The sequence below is a fragment of the Trichoplusia ni genome, assembly GCF_003590095.1.
Source record: "Trichoplusia ni isolate ovarian cell line Hi5 chromosome 13 unlocalized genomic scaffold, tn1 tig00001975_group12, whole genome shotgun sequence".
Taxonomy (NCBI): Eukaryota; Metazoa; Arthropoda; class Insecta; order Lepidoptera; family Noctuidae; genus Trichoplusia; species Trichoplusia ni.
This window is the reverse complement of record NW_020799712.1, coordinates 1114-23055: the sequence shown is the minus strand read 5'-3', so window position 1 is coordinate 23055 and position 21942 is coordinate 1114. Positions and strand designations below refer to the sequence as shown.

Below are 21942 nucleotides of genomic sequence, written 5' to 3'. Positions count from 1 at the left end.
TTTTAAAACATTCAGGCGGACCTATCCTAAATATACTAGGTCGGCAGCCAAACGGATTGACCGTTTTTTAAGTGTCTCACTAAGATTTTTTTCCTTTAATTCGGGAGTTCCACAAATAGTCAAGTTACATGCACAAGGCATCCAAAAACCGGTCAAAACAATCGTGGAACTAAAAATGCTTGTTCTTCGCGCGGATTGAACTCGCGACACATAATCAGTAGATTTAGCGCTTGGATTCTACCACTCGGGCTGTCAAAAACTCATCAAATGCCTATACTTGCTACAGATTTCAAATATATTTGTAATTAATAAAACATTTCTAAGAAAACAACCATATAATTAAGCACAAAACAAAATATTTATTTACGGTATGTAAAATAAATGAAGAATATGCTGGACAAGTATCCGAACATAAACTTTGATTAATGAAAGACTATGTTGCCAGGAATAAAAAAGCTACCGCATCATAGGTAATTTTAGATTTAGATAGAAATTCAGTTTGATCAGAAAACGTTAGCACATTTGTTTCCGAAAGAAGTGTAATATTATATCTGTAACTCAATTTACTTTACAAAACAAAACTTATTTTAAAAATCATCTCATAATCGACACAAAAATGCAAGTTTCAAATGAACAGATCTCCTGTTCGTGAAGCTCCTGTTTTAGCCTTTAACAGTTGGATGTTTTTATCTCGATAGATATTTATATAATGTATGTTCAACAATTTTTTTAAATCGTCAGTTTACATTGTTGGCAATATCATATTATTAATTGTATTTCAATGTTCATAAACAGTGGTGTTTCACTTGTAAATATATTTTAAGGGTATTTACCCTATTATTTGACAGTTCAATTTACGTTGGGTAAATTAATATTGTACAATGGTAACATAGACACACGTGAGTCAAGAAGTGGGATTAACGTGACTTTCGTTAACTGGCAACATTTTCAGTGATGGCCGATGTTTCAACTTGGACGGGATGCTAACGACCGTTGCCGAATTTTAGTGTTGAATTATATCAAGTTTCTAATAATTCGGTGTTTTTATGTGAATATTATAAATTCTAACAACATTTCGTGTGATATTGTGTGTTTATAGTGACTAAATTTCAAGTGTTGTTCATTAGAGAATGTTTGTTGTGCCCTCGCTTTAACAGGATCACTGGATAATAAAATATTGGATTACGGTTGCTGTTTATTTAATTGTTGTGGACTAAAGGTAAGTTGTTTTACTTTATGAAGTTGTCAGTTGGCTAGTAAAGGCCTTGAGTGAGGGTTTTTTGCCACGAAAGCTGTACGCATGATATGCGACAGGCGAGCGCCCGGCCGAGATAACGGAAGATTATAGTAGATTGCAAAGATTCTGATAAGATTCCTTTCTTCGCGGCGTTACCAAGCCACCAGTGCACACCATAAAACCAGTCTGACGTACTTACGCGACAAGTGTTAGAGGAAACTTGTTTGAATGTAACTAACTATGAATTGAACATGCTTCATGCTCTATTTCCCACTGAAAAACTTTGATATAAATTGAGAAAATCGCAGTGAGAGGTATTCATGCACCCATTAGAAATTTCGTGCAACACATTTCACTTAGTTCTGCACCAAAAAATTGATACAAACATGTTATTTTCTTCATTAAAAACTTAGGTTAGAAAACTATTTTTATACATCAAACTTTTGTCGGTTTCCAAACATTTATATTCCATGTAACTTTACAACATAGCCCATTAAAAGTTAAAACTAGAAATTTATCACACCAAAAGTATTTATAAACTTATAATACACTATAATGTTAAAGACCAACAAAACACATAGTCAATGTAACTGGTGTGTCATAAAATATTTTTCCACCCATGTACTTGACCTATAGTGCTAAGAATTTTCTCACAAGTCTTATAGACATTGTTTTAAAACTATGTACTTCATAAATTACTGTTATATTATTCTTAATAAGATAACATTCATGTACAGATGTTATTTAGCTTTGAGAATATTGGTTTATTCAACAATAACTTAAAAGTAACCAAATTTTATCTCAGTTGAACTTCTAATAGTAATTAATATTCTTTATACTTTAAAAGTATCTTTTCAATGGATCTGTTACATATTATTAAACACCACAAACATGAAAATTAAATGAACTATAAAATTGTGTTTACTATAGTCAACCATCCTCACAGGGCTGTTCAGAATTCCCACCATATACCTAACAGTTTCATTACTCGATAACAGATAAGTATGGTAAACATATTTAAGTAGTATCACAACAGCACTGTTTATTCATGACATCATCGACTCATGGCACCTTCACAAGGCCGGCTAACTGCCAACACATTTGTTGCCCACTTGCAACACATATTGATAGCAATGTTATTAATGAATGTCCTTTAAGATGAATACAGACTTGGGGGTATTTGCTAGATGGAAATAGTGGCAGGTAAAAGATTCTGTTACCGTAAGTTGATACATAAACCAGCAAATAATGATTCCTGGCTGATAAGATAATCATGAAGTACTTAAATATTTTAATTGAACACTGGATGCCATCAATTTCTATAAACAATCACCTGATTCTATTAGATTTCATAGTTAAAAGAAAATTAAAACAAAACAAATGATTCTAAAAGCATGGTATTTTAATTACAGGCAAAACTATACTTATGTACTAAGAAACATGGGTCTAATTATGACCAGGAAAAAGAAACTGATCTTTAGTCTTATATTAGCTATTAACTAATTATATTAGAAATGTTAAATTTTAATGACAATAGATTTGTAATACAATGCAGGTTGCAGAATTTAGTTATGACTTGTTATATTTCATATGGGAAACAGATTATGTTACATTTATGCCTACTTGAATTTGAGATGATGATTAATTTATTAAAACCATAATACTTGGTTCTAGAACTATCAGACGGTTTACTAAATACACAAGTAGTATACCAGACTAAGAACAATACAAATACTTAAATACAGAAAATGCTCTGTCCTTTAATGCCTCTGATTTGCTTGGTTATACCATTATAAAACTCATCATCCATCCCTCATTGAAGTATCATCAGAAAGAATCCATCTTATTATAATCTGTCTTACTGTTGACAATAGCAATAAAGTCGATATTCCCTTACCATCACATTCTTAACCCGTGTAATGTGTTACTTTACGTATTTCCTCAATGGGTTGCAAAGACATTAACACGTAAGGTTTAATTTTGTCCCGTCGCTTCACTCCGCGGTCACCTATTTGGCAAGTCACCATGTTTACCAACACACTACAGCAAATCAAACCATGGTTTTCTTAAAAATCTCGTCATTATTTATGGTAGATTTAAATCGATGTTAAAACACAAATGGCCTTATGACTGCGGGTTATTAATTTGCAGTTATTTTTTAACGATAGCGATGATAATTTGTTTGTAGTTTGTGTCGAAGTGTCAACATACTGAATAGTTTTTTTTTACATTATCTAAAACCAAACAATAATAGATTCGGTAACTACACTTTGTTATTTGATACTGATTATCGACCGTTTATTGTAAATGCTTTAAAAACACGTAGTATCTAGGTACTATAAAACTCCATAGTAATTTATTCTACATATAGAAACCCTATATTATCAAAAATACGAGACCTAATCTCGTACTTAATATTCTCCGAAAATTTTCCACTCTACGTTAAGCTGACATTAAGTTATTCATAAACTAAATGTAAAACAAATTAAAGTTTTCTAGTTTAAATACATAAATTGTATTTATTTCGCGCTTATAAACATGATAATTTAGTTAACTCGAGTGTTAACAAGAACTACTTTTAATGAGCACAAGTGGTTTCAATATGAATCACCAAAACGTAATTAAGACGGTAACATTTAGGACGTGATAACGGTACAAGTTTCGCTATCGAATACCTACTTAAAATATACTAGAAGTAAAAAGTAATTCCAATTAAACCGAGCTATTAGTACTTAGTATATTTTGGAAATTGTAGTATTATATTAAATAGTTTTCGCTGACGAGAGGAAGCTAGTGTCTTGAGTGTATCGTGTGGTAAATCAGTCATGTTCTTTTGGGATCTGAACCTTAATTCATAGCAAGTTCCCAAGGAAAGAAGTTCAGACTTTTAGCCGCGATAACGAAGCATAAAGATAGAAGAATAGACAGAGTTCGACACCTTTGCATACAGTAACTGTATAGGATAGTAAGGTAGTACCCTATAAAACAATGTTATTAATGCTTCAGTAACGTGGGGCACCAGGCTTCAAGAATTCAATGAGGAATTCCAAATCTGATTTCGTTTAGTTTCATGCAAATCACTCACTAATCACATATTACAAAAAGAGTGTGAATATATTCTTCAAAGAAAAATATCCAAGATGACATGTAAGGATAATCCGCCATATAAAATAACATTTACAACTGAATGCTTGCCAAAGAATGGCAAAACGAATCGCTTAGCATTAGTTACATGTGAGTAAACTGCGAGAATGCGACCGAAATCGTCGGGGTTATGTTCGCTATTATAGTATTGTAACTTATGATCTTTTACTCATAAACTTTAGTTCATCTGGTAAAGACGTTACTCTTGAACTTCCGGTATATTAATGATTTAATATCCATTTAATAATATATGTTTAATTATTTGGATAAAAGACACAATACCTTATAGTCTAAGTACTACATTTTTTAAGCTCTTGTGAAACTAGGTAGTAAGCAACCATATTTTTACCTCCGTCTCGAGTTAAATTCTGTACGACGATATTCTAGTCGTAATACAACCATGATCAGCTTAATTCAATTGTGCCAATAGTCCGTGGAGACAATATCCAAAGGCTTCTAGTTTAACAACCCTTCGTTAAACTAAACCATCTCAAAGTTCACAGTAAACAGAGGCTATATTAACAGTTTAATCGAATTTACTTAATCCGCTGCCCAATGTTCTGTTACCCAAGATTAAAGGCTTATATTTCAGAAGCGTCAGGATGATTACTTAGGCCTAAACTTTGCTTTAGTACGTCTAGGATTATTGAAAATGACTAGAATATAATAACTTTGTCGACCTATTTTGTCTATAGATGCCTATTTTTATAACTTGAATTTGGGCAACCGCAAAAGTCAAATACGACCAATTTTTCTCAACACTCAACACAAATGCTTCTTCAGTTGAGTAAAATATCAATATGTCTTTGGAATATCCAAATAAGCCAAATCGGTCATCGACAAGTAAAACGTGATCCGGGTATTCAACAAAATCCTCGTTTCATAAACTAACACCGCAAACTGGCCGGTTGTCCGGTAAGTCAGTCTCGGATTTAAGGCATCAATGGAATTTGGGAATGGTATAACGGCTGATTCGTTAAATATCGTAGAATATTCAAAAGTTGAAGGAAGTGGCGCTTAGTCTAGTCGATCGTGTTATTCCACAATTTGTGGCGCTAGCGAATTCCAACGCGACGCAATCCAACGCGGGAGACGTTACACGGTAGCTCTGGTTAGGTCAGTAAAATCTGACTATACGCTTCATTTTCCTAAGAGGTAGGTGCCTGCGATGACTCTCTCGCCTTACCAAAAAAAGGTGTTCGTATTATTATTAAGAAATTATATTGATCCTTAGCGTATTTATCTTTATAGTTAAGAGTTTTTTTTTATAGCTAATCGCAATTTCATTTTTCTCTTTGTGAACCTTTCATCCAGTCAAAACCGTCAAAATCAAAATTATAGAAAGTTATTGGACGGATGAGAAAAAAATGAGAATCAAAAAGCAAATCAATAAATTCGGCAACATTACCACGGCAGCGCAAGGGCATTTCCCTCTACTTAATGTTCCATGGTCCGGCACGGCCTGACAACTTGGCAAGGTCGTTGCGCCTGTCACCAGACCTGTTCTCGCTCGTTTACGTAGCAATCTCAACTTGCACAGAACAAAAATATATAAAACATTATGCCTCACCTCATAGGCTCGTGTAGTAATCGAGTTTGCTATTTTAAACGACCAATTTATGCATTGGATCTTAGCTATTTAAATATTCATTGAATGATGACTCGACTAGATCTGAACGGGACAAAACATGTTTTGTATTTGCTTGGAATGTATTATTAATCTTTTTTTTTTAAGAATACTCCCGCAACAAATAATTTAAAACTTGTGTTCTTAACGACAAGCATTCGTGTATCATACAAACTACGATAAACACAAAAATTTTAACATTACAAAATGTAAATCAAAATGAGTTATAACGCGTTCTAATGTTTACTCTTATTGCGAACTATAAATAATATTATTGGTATTAAAAGACTCCCGTTCGAGTACATTTTATAGTAGGTACAAATCTTTGCCCGCGGCAAAAACTAGTAGTATAAAACACACCGCATAATTATACGTCGGTAATGACAACTTAAAACAAGCCTACCTTTCTAGGAGTTCAAAAAATCCTATAGTTGATTTTAGGGAAATCGGTAAAGTCGTAATTATAAACAAATTCGAATTTGGATTGTATACAAATAAGTTTGAGGAATATTCCACTGTCTTCTAAATGTCATCTTTTTTAAATTATAAATGTACACTTATTAATTAGCTCTAATTTCTTCTTGCTGATCACTAAGTATTGCGTACATTGTTGAGCAATCGAAGCCATGACAGCATTTGCTGATATTGCCACTTTTTGATATTGTATGCATTCAATAAGTGACTCATACAAGGACAAAATGATATGTTCGACATAGTTTTATTTACCACAATGTATCTTTATGTAGTTTTAATGTATCGTTATTTTCAATGTATATGAATAATTTGTTAAAGAAAGTAGGTAGCAAATTAGAGTCACGTTCGTTAATTTATTACGTTTTCGATAAGTCATTATCGTTGTAATAAATATGGTAGAAAGTAAGTAACTTTTATAGTTATATTAGGGTGAGTGAGACTCTTCCTTTGCGTGGTAGTTGTGTAACAAATAAGAATAATAGTTTTTATGTAAATGTTCCAACAAATTTAATTTAGTTGAATGCTGTTACATATAATAGCTAGACGTCTGCCTATATGACAAGGTAATACTTTATACTTTATTGGTTTAGAGGTACCAAAAAAAAGGTTAACCATCTTAGTGTGACTTTTTGTACAAAAATTCAATTTAAAACATAAAACGTGACTTAAAACTCAATGAACCAAAACAAAGGCAATTACTAGATACTGAAATATCAGTCCCGTATTTATTTAATAAGTGATTCTTATAAACCCATGCATTTTTTTTACTTTTTTAATGTGCATAAACCATTGGAGAGAGACTGGATATCAAGAAATATAAGATATTAATATACTTATTAATGCCTGAGCTATATCATGTATTGATGCAAGGATGAGACGTAACCACTGCGGTGAGTGGTGTCATTTCATGCGTTAACGGGATTAAACCTAGCTATTATCTGATCACACCTCTGACACAATGCATGACACATTAGAGTTCAATGCTCTACATAACTGGGGACGTCCTTACGGCGTCAGTTTATGCGAAATGGCCTTGATTCACGAACGATGAACTTTGCTAAAGTGAATAATATCGATCGCCTAAAAAGTTCGCTGGTTCATTCAGGCGTGGTGAATTTTTCTACTTCTACTTTGACGTTGCTAACGGTAAGCGTATCTTGTTGGTTTTTCATTATACGTTTAATTTTAACTTCAAACATCTTGCTTATCAGAGACTCAAAAGTACTTAAATTACTTAAAACAATTTCAGTGACGGCAGAAATAAAAATAACCAAGATTCGCTGTACAGTAAATTGCAAAAATTGTAACACAATTTTGCAGTCAAGACAAAAGAATATCGGAACGAAAGTCTGACCCAATTTCACGTAATATTTTTAGAGCAACCTCTTTTAAAATGCAATTTCCGTGCCAGAAGCGATTTACCAAAACATCTGCGAGTATTTTCGATGTTTCACCTTGAAGTTCTAAATCCTTCAAAACGGTTTATTAATATGGCCAGAACGTTCAAGCTCAAGGCGCTATTATTCCAATGTTGTCGTTTATCATAATATGCGACATGTGTCAACGACTCCGCATCTCAGAATAGACTCCATAATTACTTAGTTGCCCTGAATTGGTGTTACGACCGCTGCGCGCTTAAAGTGGCGATAAAAAAAATCCACAATGACTCAATTCGTATCGCAAATTTTAGACCGGTTGTTAAAGCGTGGCTACTTGCGGAGGATTCCAGTAGCCGAGTACCGAGACCATATTTGCGATTATCTCCCTTCAATTTTATACGCAAAAACTATTCTTATTACTTATTCGAATCTAAATATACGTTAGCGTCTTGAGTCGCTTGACGGGAACCGCGAGTAAAACTGTTTTCTGTTATTACGAAATTCCTTGCATACATTCCCACATTTTTTGTAAGGGTTTTTACGCAAAATGGTACAGGATACAAAGGGTTTTCTTTTGTAAAGGCTTCAAGTAATCACAATCAATTGACAAATGATTATGTACTAAGCTGATATTCTTCCCAAATGATAGTTTGTCAGGCGTGCATTGTCGTGATTAACATAACAGCTCTTGATACAACTAGGCCAAGTCATCCATTACAGCGTGCACATCATCATGTGGCTGTCAAAACTGCTCACGCCATTGTCGTATTAGGTAACGTCATGCAATCAGTTCTTCTGGCATCGGTCATTGTTCCTACTTATGGACGATGGCGCATACGTTACGGGCCTTGGTGAAATTGTTTAATTTCGAAATTGTAGCGATTCTCCGGCCGTCGAATAACTAATGATAGTGGAAGCACGCTCGAGCGCCCGCCATGTTGCAACCAGCACCCAGGTTATTTCCGGAAGCGCTTAGAAATTGGACCGTGTGCGGTTTGCCGTCCGGACACGCCGACGTCAGTTTCAGCAATGGACCTTGTACCACGATTTCGGTTTAGCATAACGTTTCGCTTCCTGGATTTCCTCGCTTGCCGAATATTTCGGAAACCGTTATTAAACTGTCTAATAGCAATTTGTTTGGTCTTAAATTTAAGTGTTTTATTTGCAACAATGCGCGTTATCCTTCAATTATAAATTTAAATACAAGCAGGATAGAAACTAAATTTGATCATTCGCATTTTTAAACTTTGAGGCTTGGTATCGGCGTTAAATTCTCAATTTACATAGTAATAAGTTTTGGTTCGGTTTTAATTAAGTTGATTGTCCCATATCGATCGTGTTCGATGGCCGTCAATTCGTCGTGATTAGAGTTTTATGGTGCTATTCGAAGCCGCCGGCGCACCTCGGCGTTATGCGTGAAAATAGCCTTAATATCTGATTTGTGGCGGAGACCCACTTATTTTAATTCGGTCTAGATTCTCGGGTGCTTTCTTTTGAAATGTGTCATCATTTATGTACGAATAAGTTGGTGTGAGTAGGCGCTGTTATTGAATTATTAATATTATAGTAAGTACTACTGGCTTATTCATGTGATAACAGATAATATTATATGTTATAGGATGCTTGTTGTTAGTTACCGTCATAAATACATGATATTTCTGTTGGGGTGCTCAAATTTTACAAGCCGATATTTCCCAAACGACGAATATTCATATATTGAATTCGTTGCGCTTTTTGTCATAATACTGAATTCAGCTTCAGTCATATTATCATTAAATCGCCTACAATCACAAATATCAAATTCAATACGAGTACTTGTAAAGAGCGTTAGATCACTATCGCCTATTGTAAAAAGGTGAGTGAAGTAGTGCGTACACTCAGATTGTCGAAGCACTAACCTATTTAGTTACGTCACTTCAAAGCAAATTGCTTATTAAAATATTACGAAACAATGTATTTGTTACTTACGAACCGTTAAAGAATCGACGGTTATCGTAGATGCCTATCGGTAAGTGCATCCACTAGACTTACTATGTTTCGATAGAATGTTGTACCATGTAATGAAAATACGGTAAAGTGCGATTCAGACTCGTTATGCAGAGGGCACAAATAGGCTAAAGATAGACGAATTTGTGACCGTAGCTTAACGTCTAAATATCTAATCTATACTTCTATACTAATATAAAAAAGCTGAAGAGTTTGTTTGTTTGTTTGAACGCGCTAATCTCAGAAACTATTGGTTCAAATTGAAAAAATCTTTTTGTGTTCAATAGATCATTAATCGAGGAAGGTTTTAATCTATATAACATCACGCTGCAACTAATAGGAGCGAAGATACAATGGAAAATGTGGTAAAAGCGGGGAAAAATATTAATCTTCGAGGGCTTTCGTCCAAAAATTCCTAACTTATTTCTAACCACGCGGACAAAGTCGCGGGCAACAGCTAGTTTTACTTATATCTGCAGCAGGTATACATTATCTGTAAAATCAATATTCAATTGTTTAGCTATCAAGGTTCAGATTGGTGGCATCACCGTAGCCTCAGTAATACAGGTTCCGTTCGTCTTGCCCGGCGCTATTTCTGTTATGACATAAAAAATATCGGCTCTCTCGATAGTGTTTGTCTTGATTTTTTTTTTATAATACATCCCTGGTACTTTTCCTTTTAGATTTTCGTATACTGGTAGCATAATTATCACTTTAAAAGCTTTAACGTTATTTAGTAATTGATTCCTAACAATTCAGTGATTATCGAACAGAATGGAATTATGTTCTTGTAGTTCACTAAATGCTATTAATAATAACAGCTCAACATGCTCGCGTTCATTGCTCATAAAACCTTTTTCACAATTTCTTTACAACATTCCGCCTTACCAAAACTGGAATCGTGAACCAAAGTGATTACTCATTACTAGGGATGGCCGAGTATTCGGTTTATACTCGGTACTCGGGCTTTTTGTCACTCATACGCTGCTTAATCGAGGTTTGAATGCCGAGTACCTATATCATGTTTAAGGAAAGCAATATATTTTGCAATTTAGGTAGATGTTATTATAACAACATTACTATTCAAGGAAATCTTTGACAATCGAACATGTAGTAATGAGAGGTTCACGTTTACGTGAAGTCGTAAGTTGTACTTTTTACTCGCGCGAAATGGGAACTTGATTGAACTACGTTACTTAACCGAGTAATCGGTTCAAAAATCGACTCGATTAAAACTCATTAGATACTCGTTACTCGGCAAAAGTGTAAACCGAGCGCATCTCTACTTATTACTCAAGGTCCCCGCTACGATCAAAACACCAATAAAATGTTAAACTTCTTCCTTTATCGATATATTTCGTACCTGTTATTGGCATCTGTTATGGTCCGTGTTCGCGGACCCGATCCTACATCCGTCTCAAACGATTCTAAACCTTTTCCCATAGGAATAGAGGTCGATATCGTATGTTAATGGTGCTGTAGGCTTTGAATGCGTGGGTCGCCGGTATTTTAATGGCATGGAGCCGGTCTCTCGACATGTTATTTTAGTTGCGTTTCGCTTTCCGTTACCGTTGAGTTGCTACACGAAAGATTAAGTATAAGCAAATTAAATAATTGACGGTACTTTGATATGGATTGAATTAAGGTGAAGTTTTTTGGTTGAAGAAAGTTTAGTGAAAGGGAAATCGTGGTTTTTTGAGTCCAATATTTTTTTTATCGGCGATTACTTTTTAAATACTTTTAATGTAATTATTTTTGGATACTTATTGAGTCAAGATTAATTTCATATTTTTCGATCAGAAAGCGAAATATTGATTCATGTTCTATGAATCAATATTTCGCTTTCGCAAACCAACACATCAAAATTCGTCTATAGGTATCTATTTTCACTGCAAGCAAAGTCCAGTTCATAGTTTGTTAGAAAAACATGGTCTTTTGAGCAATGTTTATCTCAAACATATCACACAGGCGTGTAACGGTGGATACTGGACGTGTCCGCTAACATTGAAAAAAGTCCGCTCATGTGTAGACATAGTCATGGTATGAATTGACATTCTTGGGAGTATGTGTGTTCAAAGAACAAAGATTTTTGAAGTAAGAACGAGTGAGAAAGAAAGCTGCATGAAGTAGGTTCAATTAATTTTTTATACTTAGTAGCTACTCGTCTTCGTGTCATCTTATGCGTCGAGTAGACAAAAATAGGTAATAGAACTTATTATATGTGTATAATGTTTTTTTATAAGTACATAGTTAGATGTTAAACGTTTTATTTTATAGTATTTTATTGCTTGTAAACTTAAATCGCTGCGATCTCGATTTAAGTTGTAAAAGATTAACTGTAGTGGCGAAGTAAACAAACATTAGTAAAAATATTACAGTTACTTTAATTTAAATGACATCTTAAGTTATTAACTTACTTTTAAACTGGGCATATAACAGAAAACTTATTTAAAAGCTTAAACTCATTTCGTAAGCTTTTTAATATTTTAATGAACCGTTCTTTCGGTTTAACCATACCGTTCGGTTACAAAAATCCGAAAAACGTGTGACACAGCGGTATGTACGGTTTTGGCGAAATGCCAGACGTCCCGACCTTTATCCACGAGTTCATTAGAAATACAATGTTAATTATAATGAATTGTATTGTTTTATGCCTTTATTTTCTGGAATGACTGGCGAAAGGTTGTTATATCCTCGAATACTTAACATTAATTAAACTTGAAGGCTTTCTTTAATGTATATCTGAGACTTCCGAATAATTTAAAATAGAAAAAAAATATTCTAAATTTCGCACCTTATGAGTACATGGTTTGATAAATATAAATTGTTACATAATTAGTGCCACAATGGGCAGTCGTATCGCTAAGCGACAAGTCTGTAAGAGACAACCTTTGGATGGATTTCATATTAAAGGATAAATATACTTAGTATAATGCGATCAGAGCAAATTCATGTTTTTAGAAAATAAATTGTTCATAATCTACGATTAAGTACGATATAATTTGTCAATATATTTACGGAAAACCTTAAACCTACAAACCAAATCTACATGATAAACGCCCTTAAAATACGCAGATAAAACATTTTCTACCGGATTTCTTTACACGCGTATTCGTGATCGCTGTATCACAATTCACGCACGCGTAAAATATTCATCCTGAACGGAAGCTCGGTAAGTACATCAGGGCTCAACCCGGGCCTAATCCCCTTTGAGGCCTCGAAGACCAGGATCGATAGGCCTTATCTTGTAAGATCAGCAACGAAAGATGCTGGAAAAGGTCAGATTTAGAAACTTCTTCTACTGTGTACTTGGTGGTCAACTCTCATGTCCGTATTAAGATTCATTGTTTTCCAATTATGTGCAGGGCCCATCGCTACCTCTTACATTACTGGCTTTCTGCATGTTTTCCGTAGATTTCCAATGTTGTTAAATTGTTTTGTCCCTCTATACACTTACACAGTTGTTTTTACTAAGTCTTGTAAATCCCTCAATGTACTTTAATTTTTGTTACCTGACTGTACCCTAAGATTATGTTAGGGATCCGGTGTTAATTCAGCTTTTTTTCATCTTAACCTTCAGATCCTTTTATATATGGTTTCTGAATTGCTTTTATTATACCTTGTCAAAGTCTGCGTCGAATTAGACATCCAGTCTTACTAAGGTGTTCTTTATTGTGTAGTATAAAGAGGATTTTTGAAGAAACCGGTGAAACTGGACCTCAACATCCCATCTGGCAAAAAGCAGTTTATCTGGTATTCAAAAGCACAAAAACATTTCTGTACCTTTTGAATAGGTACCTTATTCAAAAGTAGTCCACGTGTTAATATTAAATACTAATTAGGCAGAATTCGATGTTTAATTAATTTTATATTGACACAACATTTTGATTCACGTGACCTCGTTAAAAAACTGACAACATCAGCATAAGTAGTCAATTAACATAATTAAATACGTTTTAACGTTCTTGTCGAACCGGTGAACGTTATTTTAATGGTGTGATGGTGTAATATGTTTAACTACGCTTTTATGAGGGCCACACGAGTGTCTGATTGCGACTATTGAAGAAGCTTATCAGATGAACGTTAATTAAGATGAGCTCTCTGGTTCAAGTTCAGGGAGCCTACAGCCACGTCTAAGGGAGATGCCGCTATAAGCCTTTTATTGTGCTTTCACGATTCCACAACCATAGGTCTCTACGATGGACTCTCAAGTTGGGTATCATAATAAACTTTACTCAGTTATAAGTCACCTTCAAGGGTTCCTGTGAAGTGGGATGTAGATTCAAAAATACATTTTATGTTCAGGAAACTGTAATTAATGACTAGATATTATTAACAGTCGTATGTTAATAATATCTTCTAAGATTTGTATGTATATATTTTGTTTTCAGTATCATTTTATTCTAGAACATGTTGCATGAGACACCCCAGAGACGAAAAGAGTACTTCGAAATAAATTAAAGCCTTAAATGCTTGCCAAAATTTATATGAAAATAGTTTTTTTTGTGATTCTGTCATTTTTGATATGGTTGCATATGCCTCGAAAGACGGTACGAAAACTATAAAATGAAAGCCTATTCAGTAGTTACCTACTGGCTAAAGAATAAGACAATCGTCATTTCATTTAATATTCTTAAAAGCAAGCAGTGGGTACCTTATACGCGTTAATAACTTAAAAGCAGGGTCAAGAGCTTCAGCGCACTCGGAAATATTACAAACGATCTGAATCTAGATAGCAAGGTTTTAAATTATGTAAGGTCTGTGCTTATGCTATTGAGGTCTAAAGCGTAATTGTTAGCATTGTTGAAGAAAACTTGCACAATTAGACTATGCGGTTCGTGGGATACAAAGTAGATAATCCCGTAATCTCGGGGTTAGAAAGTCGACCGGGAAAGGATCTTCTAGGTAAGATGCACTGCCCGAAACATAGCCTATTGATAAAGGTCTTTTTCTTAACGTACTATTAATCAAACTGTACTACTCATGTAACGGTTTTAGAAACGAGAAACCTCCATATGCCATGTAGAGCATTCTCTCGCTTCTGCAATGCCAAAAAAACCTTTATTTCGTAAGCTGTCCCTCTTTAGGGGAAGAAGTGAGTAATGCCATTAGATTCTAATCTAATCTAATGTCAGACTCTTACTGAATAAACCTGAACCGCCGAGCAAGGTCTCCCGCGTTTGGCATGGCGTTTACCTACATGGCAATGCATTAAAACTCATCACTCACAAGACCAAAATTCCAGCTTCTAATCTCATAGTACCTACAGGCATATCTGATACAAGTGTACTCACAGAATTCCATCTAGAACATTAAAATAACAATACCATTATTTAATAGAAATAGAACAATGATTTTATTTATTCGGTCAATTGGTGATTGTACTTTATCGACTACGAAACTCGGTTATTATATCAGAAAAACACAATAATGCATTGTGTAATATATTGTTATTGCCTACGTAATAGAATATTTCTATTTGTTTACGAAATCTCGATAAGTATCCTTAAAAGAGGAAAGATACCAAATAACTGAAAAAATAATGATCACTACATGACTATGTACCTCAGATTATTCAAAAGGCAATTAATGTTCAGATTACGAGTATGGAAGAAGAATGCACATCGCACCGATTCTAAATGACAGATTTTAATTTCCCAAGTTGCACATCAGCTATTATTTGCGACTCCTAGGGCCTATAAACAAACCACTGTATAGTTCTAACACCTTCTTAGCGCAGGTAATTCTTGTACTTGACTGGTATAAGTAAGACTGATTGTTTTTATATTTTTGACAAAAATCTTTACTTTTTCATTGAGTCATCTGAGCAAATGTTAATTGCATGTTAATCTACGCCGCACATGTATACTTCAATCTCATTCCAACAATCTTTTACCTCATTTCCAAAATTACACTTGGTATTCATTACATTTTTATTTTCATTCTCAATCATGGTCTGCTCTAAGTCCTCATAGTACCCTAATACCATAACAACATCTAAATAGCTCGAGGTTAGCAACATACTCCAAGCTAGCCAGATGACTGACAGACAACGGAAGCCATGTCATTCATCATCTACTGACTCCGTCTTGCCAAATTAAATAATGACCACCAAGACGCTGTGTGATATGTAGGTTACTGAGGCTAGACATCTGTTGATTGATTTTAATCTTATAGGCTGTAAATACAAGAGTTATTTTAGAACAAATACCTACATCGTTAAAGTGTAGTTGTGGTTTTAACAGGTAAATGTAACCTAATCATTGAGTCGTACTGAAATAACGTTTTGATATAAAAGTATTGCGTATCAGAAATTCAGAAGAAATGTTTTTGTCTATTCGAAGGACGTAAAGTTAGAGAGCTAGGTGCAAAGGTGCGAGTAAGTTTGCAATTCGTTCAAATTAAGTATTATTGTAATTTATTTAGTCTACTCTTATCTACTCATAACTAGTCGAATGAAACTGGGGTCAGATCAGATGAAAATTTAGATAAGCAAAATAGATCAAAATAATTTAATTCCAATTATTAATTTAACCCACCAATTAAAATTCGTGGTAAAATTTCTACGAAATACAAATTCATTTCTCGTGACCTCCGATTTCAATTAAAATTTCATCTAAGACAGAGCAAAGGAACTGCTGTTATACAGCCTTGAAATAACCGAGTTTTGTTAACGAAGTTGGGACAGCTAACAATCGACTTTGATCTCAGCGGGATACCTGTATCAATGACCTTTATCAAAGGGTTATACCCACAAACGATATTTACTCTTACCAAATTATACATTGCCAAGTTATCAACTTAACAAGTGTTGGAAATTGTCTGAAAAACTGCAATGTAGCACAAAATATTGAATGAATAGATACGGTGACGAAATATGACGTGTCGATTCCTGTTTTAGTTTGTAATACGCTTGGAATTTGTCCAAAAGATATTTATAATACTCCATAATCATTAAGATTAATATAAATATCGTAACAGCTGCGTTTGTTGAATCGAATGATGATGTCAGCAGAATTCGTCGAGTTATTATAATATCGGTGTCATTCCGTAGAAAATTCATATTCATTTACGACAACACAAGAATACACAACTTAAAAATAATTTACTTTCTTGTTATGACCACTATTCCTAATTTATTAATATTCACACAATGTGATTAAAAATAATTTTGTCCGTTTTCTGAATTACCCAAAAACTCTTAGTTTTTTGTAAGATGCAACGATACAGTTTCTTAGCTTGTAAACCCGTTTTCAGCGTACTACGGCCAAGGGATCAAAGCTAATTCCACTCAATTGACTTTACCCGAAGATCTAAACTACGTCTTACTAGCCGTAGGGTTTTAGTTTCGTAGCCAAGCTAGATAATGGCTTAATAAAGAAACTAATTGTTATTATTTCTGAAGGCCATATAGGTGACACACTGCTGGACTTAGGCGTTTTGCCATGCAGGGAGTTATTCTTTAAGATTTAAATCTCAGGGGTCTTTAAGATTTAAATCGCATACCCGTTTACCCTCAAATGTCGTTTAGTTTACATCTACTGAACCCGTTCGGCCCCTAGCAACGGACGGCCGCTTGCTAATACAATTTAGCGGATTGCGGTCGACGGCGACTTAGCTGTCTCCCGGCCTTGCTGCGGCTTGATCCTCTTGTAGCTAAACATTACTTCATGTATGTTTGTAGTAGTATTTAGTAAATGTAATACTGTTGTTTGGGTTAACATAGCAAATAGCCGTCGTCATCAGGATAGAGGGCAGGAGATCGATGTCCTGTGTGATAGGTCACGCTTCACGTCAAATGAAGAGGTTAAAATGATGTATATTTATAGATTTTGATGTTTATACAAGTCTTCTATACAAAAACGTCCGGGCAGCTTAACTTTTCAACTATTTTCGAATAAAATATACAGTTTTTTTTTGTACATAACCAATATCAGTTAGCTACTAGCACGTCACATAAAAACGTAAAGTTAAACATAATAAAATCCGTTTGCATTATTCTATTCAATCTATTGAATAACCTGAACATAATAATCTTACGCAATCTTCCCATAATGTAGAAAGTACATCACCGGAGTTTAAACATTTACTTGCCCATTTCTACATTTATTAAACAGGTTACACGTGAGATTATATTCATAACACCGCGGGAAACCAAACGAAGAGCCTATTCTGCTCCCCTAATCATTAAAACTCACAAATTCAAAACCAGAAAGGTCTAACTCCGAAAACGACGAAGAATTTTAAACTCTACCCCTCTAGTTTTAGAGTTTTTTGTTCTTTGTTCGGTTATAAATGAGTGACGAGACGAGGGTTGGCCAAGGACGCCTATTGTGAATCTGGCTTGGATGAGCTGGGACCACTTATTGTTCTCATATTAAATTGTATTTGAGTAGCATCAGCTGGCAACACATGCGGATTAATGTAACAAATCGGTTGGTGGACAGAACATCTGCCCATGTTCCCAATGAGAAAACATGTGGTTATGTGGTAAACGATATTTGAACACACATTACATCACTAAAATTTTAGATTTCTATGAAAGAGTTATCACGAGGAACGAAGAAGTTATGATAATAAAACATAGGTAATTATTAACATTAAATGACGGTTTAGTCATTTATGCCTGATTGGTTTCGAACCCAACCGGACAAATAACTAACTTAGAATCCGCCTTACGAAAGTCATTTTAATATTAATAAATACAAACAAAAGCCATGTTTAAAATTGTATGTTATATTTATAGGTCACTTTGTATTTAATAAACTATTACTAGCACAGTCGTAATAGTCTTCTTCTCAATATTTTACAGTTAAAGATTACAAGTAAATTCCAAATGGTAGCGAAATTATTTCTGTGTTCTAGTCTTTGTAATTAACTGAAACATAGTTGACAGTCATTACAGTTTCTTAAAAGCCTTTAAATTGTCCAGGCTCAGCGTAATGGGCTGTTCTAATTTACGAGGTTAATACTTAATTGTCCGGCGTATCGAGACCTACCAGATACTAGGTATTTTAGAAATAGGACAGTCATTGTAAAAGCGAGATAGCACTCTACATTATGCGTAGCGGTGTCTCGCTTTCACAGTAACAACGGCGGAGCCTTTGAAAGTTCTTGGTATGAGGACTGATTTAAATATGTAATGCCATTAATCCTTGTTTAATGGATACTTTGATGAGATATACCGATCCTTAGGCCATTTGGGAAAGATTATTGCATATCTTTTAGATCTATTTACGACCTATTCTATTATCATACATTAATATTGAGCGTTTGTGTAATGTTTCGAACTGAATGATACTTCGTAAGACAGAGTTGATACGAAGTCGAAATATGTCGAAGTACAAAAATATTTCGATGTAATAATACGTCAGAAAAATGCGTGGGTATAGCTAAATAATTCATACTAAAGAAGTGCCCGAAATGCCAATTGTGTTTCTAATAAAGACCTCTCAAATATCCACATAAATAACTCTCAAACATAAGAGATAAAGCGAGGGTAGTAACGATTTAGAAATGATAAACTCATGCTTTTATGAGTTTTATCCGAAGCTTGCGAAACTAAAGGATGATCTCAGTTTTACAGGCATCTGGGTTAAGCAAACGTAATTCCGTTCTCCACTTGTTTACAAGTTTTACAACACTTGTAATTCATGTCAGACCACCTATACTTACCTGTATAGGTAGCAGTTTGCGGCAGAATGTTTGACTGTATTCGTAATAACTTTGAATTCTGAACGAACTTGGATGATACGGAATGATAAATGTCTGTAACTATGTGGAGTGTTGTTCAAACTTGGCTATTAATCCGATATTCCTCTTTGACAAGAAAGTGACATCTTATAATTGGAAACATTGATTATTCTAATCATCATATAGACGTCTTGTCTTTCTACAGATTTGATATTCCTGTCCTGTTATTAAGGAAATGTTTTTCTTTCCTCTCCTTTTTTCTGATTCTCTATTTTATATCCTTTATCAACATTAGATTGCTTAATTGCTATATTAAACCTATTCCACTCTACACGTGTCTACTCGATGAATTTTCTTTCAATACTTTTTTCATTTTACTGTCGCTTTTAGCTACACGTTTACCGGTGGTACATTCGGGTTTGCTACACGACCTTGAGTTGTTTATATATAAATATTATATATATATTATAGTTATATAAATAATAATGTCGAAGTTTGAGTGGAGAACTTTCTCTGTAACGATAAACAACAGTTGTATTAATGAATTAATTAATCGAAAGCCTTCGGGCGATAAAGTTTTCTTCGCTTATATTTCTCTTAGTTTTATTTTATTTATACACTTCTCTGTGTTTCGTGATCTGGATTAATAACACTGAATATTTAACCCTATTTACTCGAAAGGCTGGATGGAGCTGTTCATATTATTATACCGTAATGATCTTACAAAAACTTAAATTATCAAAACTAGATGAAACCCCACCCAATTCACTTAGCAACTCGTAAAAATAATACCACATTATCCTTTACGATAATAACAGGGTTCAGTATCATCGAAATGGATATTAATATTCTGTTTACCACTAGAACTGTGTTAATAATTCAACCCTTAACAGTAGAGTTGTCTTAGACGATATACCTACTTCTGTAAAACTTTCATCCCTCTTACAAGTTATGTAGGTCAGTAGACCTTGTGCCAGGTTATTGCGGTGTTTTATTTCTACAGCACAATAGAAGAATTGTTCTCTACAATTAGTTGCTGCTCCATATTTTTCGGATTTTCATCCAGGATTTTTTTGTTAAACAACACAAAAGGTTTGAATTAAAAGGATACGTGAATGTGAACCTCTCGAAGTATATGGAGGCTTTTTTACAAATAATGATTTGAATGAGTTTATTGTGCAGGTTAGGTATTTGTTTTACTTTAAAAATAGTAGGTCTAATTGCTTAATTAACCTTTTTTCATACGCATCTACATCCGTTGTACCTGCTGAAGTTATTGTAAACGCAATAATAAAATTTCGTAAACAATCGAATAAAGTTGTTCGTACGAATTTGGGTTAAAAACTAAAATAGGAAACAATCAAACACATCGTTTTATCGACAGCCTCTATAAGGCAATTTATTGTTTTGTAACAATAAATACATATTACCTGTATCCTTTGATTATTGGAGGAAGGATACGAAAAACTTTGTAAGAAGGTACTTCGAAAATTGTGCCACGTCCGCCATTGGTAGCGGACCGAGCGTTTACATCAGTTGCGATAAAACGTTGCTAGCGAGCGGACGTGTTTGTGATTTAAAGGAATTATATTTTTAAACGTTTAAAAATCGAACTATATTCCTGAACACTTTCTTGTCGTGTTTTTGCATAAACAAGTAGGTTCTTTTCTTGTTTTCCTTTAAGGGATAACTTCTATAAATATTGTTCAGTGTGAGAGAGAGAGTGTGAGATATTAATATAGTAAAATATTCTAATATTAACTATTAAAGAGGTACTTTGTAAACTTTAATAACGTAATAAGCTTCGAACTTTAATTTAAGCAAATAACAAAATTCTAATCAATTTGTTTCCTTGTTCACAGAGCTAGTGCAAATAGTGGAGTGCATCGATGAGACTCCACTGAGTTTTCGAAGATAACAGCGTCGCCACGCTGCACGGTTTACTAACATGTAAGTCTATGTTCACCTTGACATTCGAACCTAACCTAACCCGAAGTAATATGAGCAAGAAAAATGTTGTAACGTAACCGCGTATGCTCCTTATGTGATATTGGAATCGGAATCGCATAACCTTGATCTTCGACTACGTATATTAGTTTTATGCTGACTGACTGAAGTTATAGATTAATTAAATTCGATTGTATCGGATATAGTAGTAGGTTCGTAGGTACAATTAGGTATTTTGTTTACGGGGCAATAAGTTTAGTGAGTTGTGAGGACTAATGATGATTTTAATGTTAAAGCGACTGATTTCTTGACATGGAAAATCGATTTTACTAATATCGCATTTGAATATCGAAGAATGGCAATGTACCCTGAGGAAAAGTCGTCTTGGAATTGTTGGGTATCTATTCTAAAGACTGGTTTGGTTTGTTTCCAATAAGCGCCCTTTTTTCAAAAGC

At 34.3% G+C, this 21942-nt stretch overlaps 1 long non-coding RNA gene across 1 annotated transcript; it reads left to right on the top strand.

The window, feature by feature from the left end:
- Nucleotides 1-900: 900 nt before the first annotated feature.
- On the top strand, nt 901-21467 carry LOC113506392. The gene is made up of 2 exons (XR_003401724.1): nt 901-1219; nt 21403-21467. It is a non-coding gene; the product is annotated as an uncharacterized LOC113506392 (long non-coding RNA).
- Nucleotides 21468-21942: the final 475 nt, after the last annotated feature.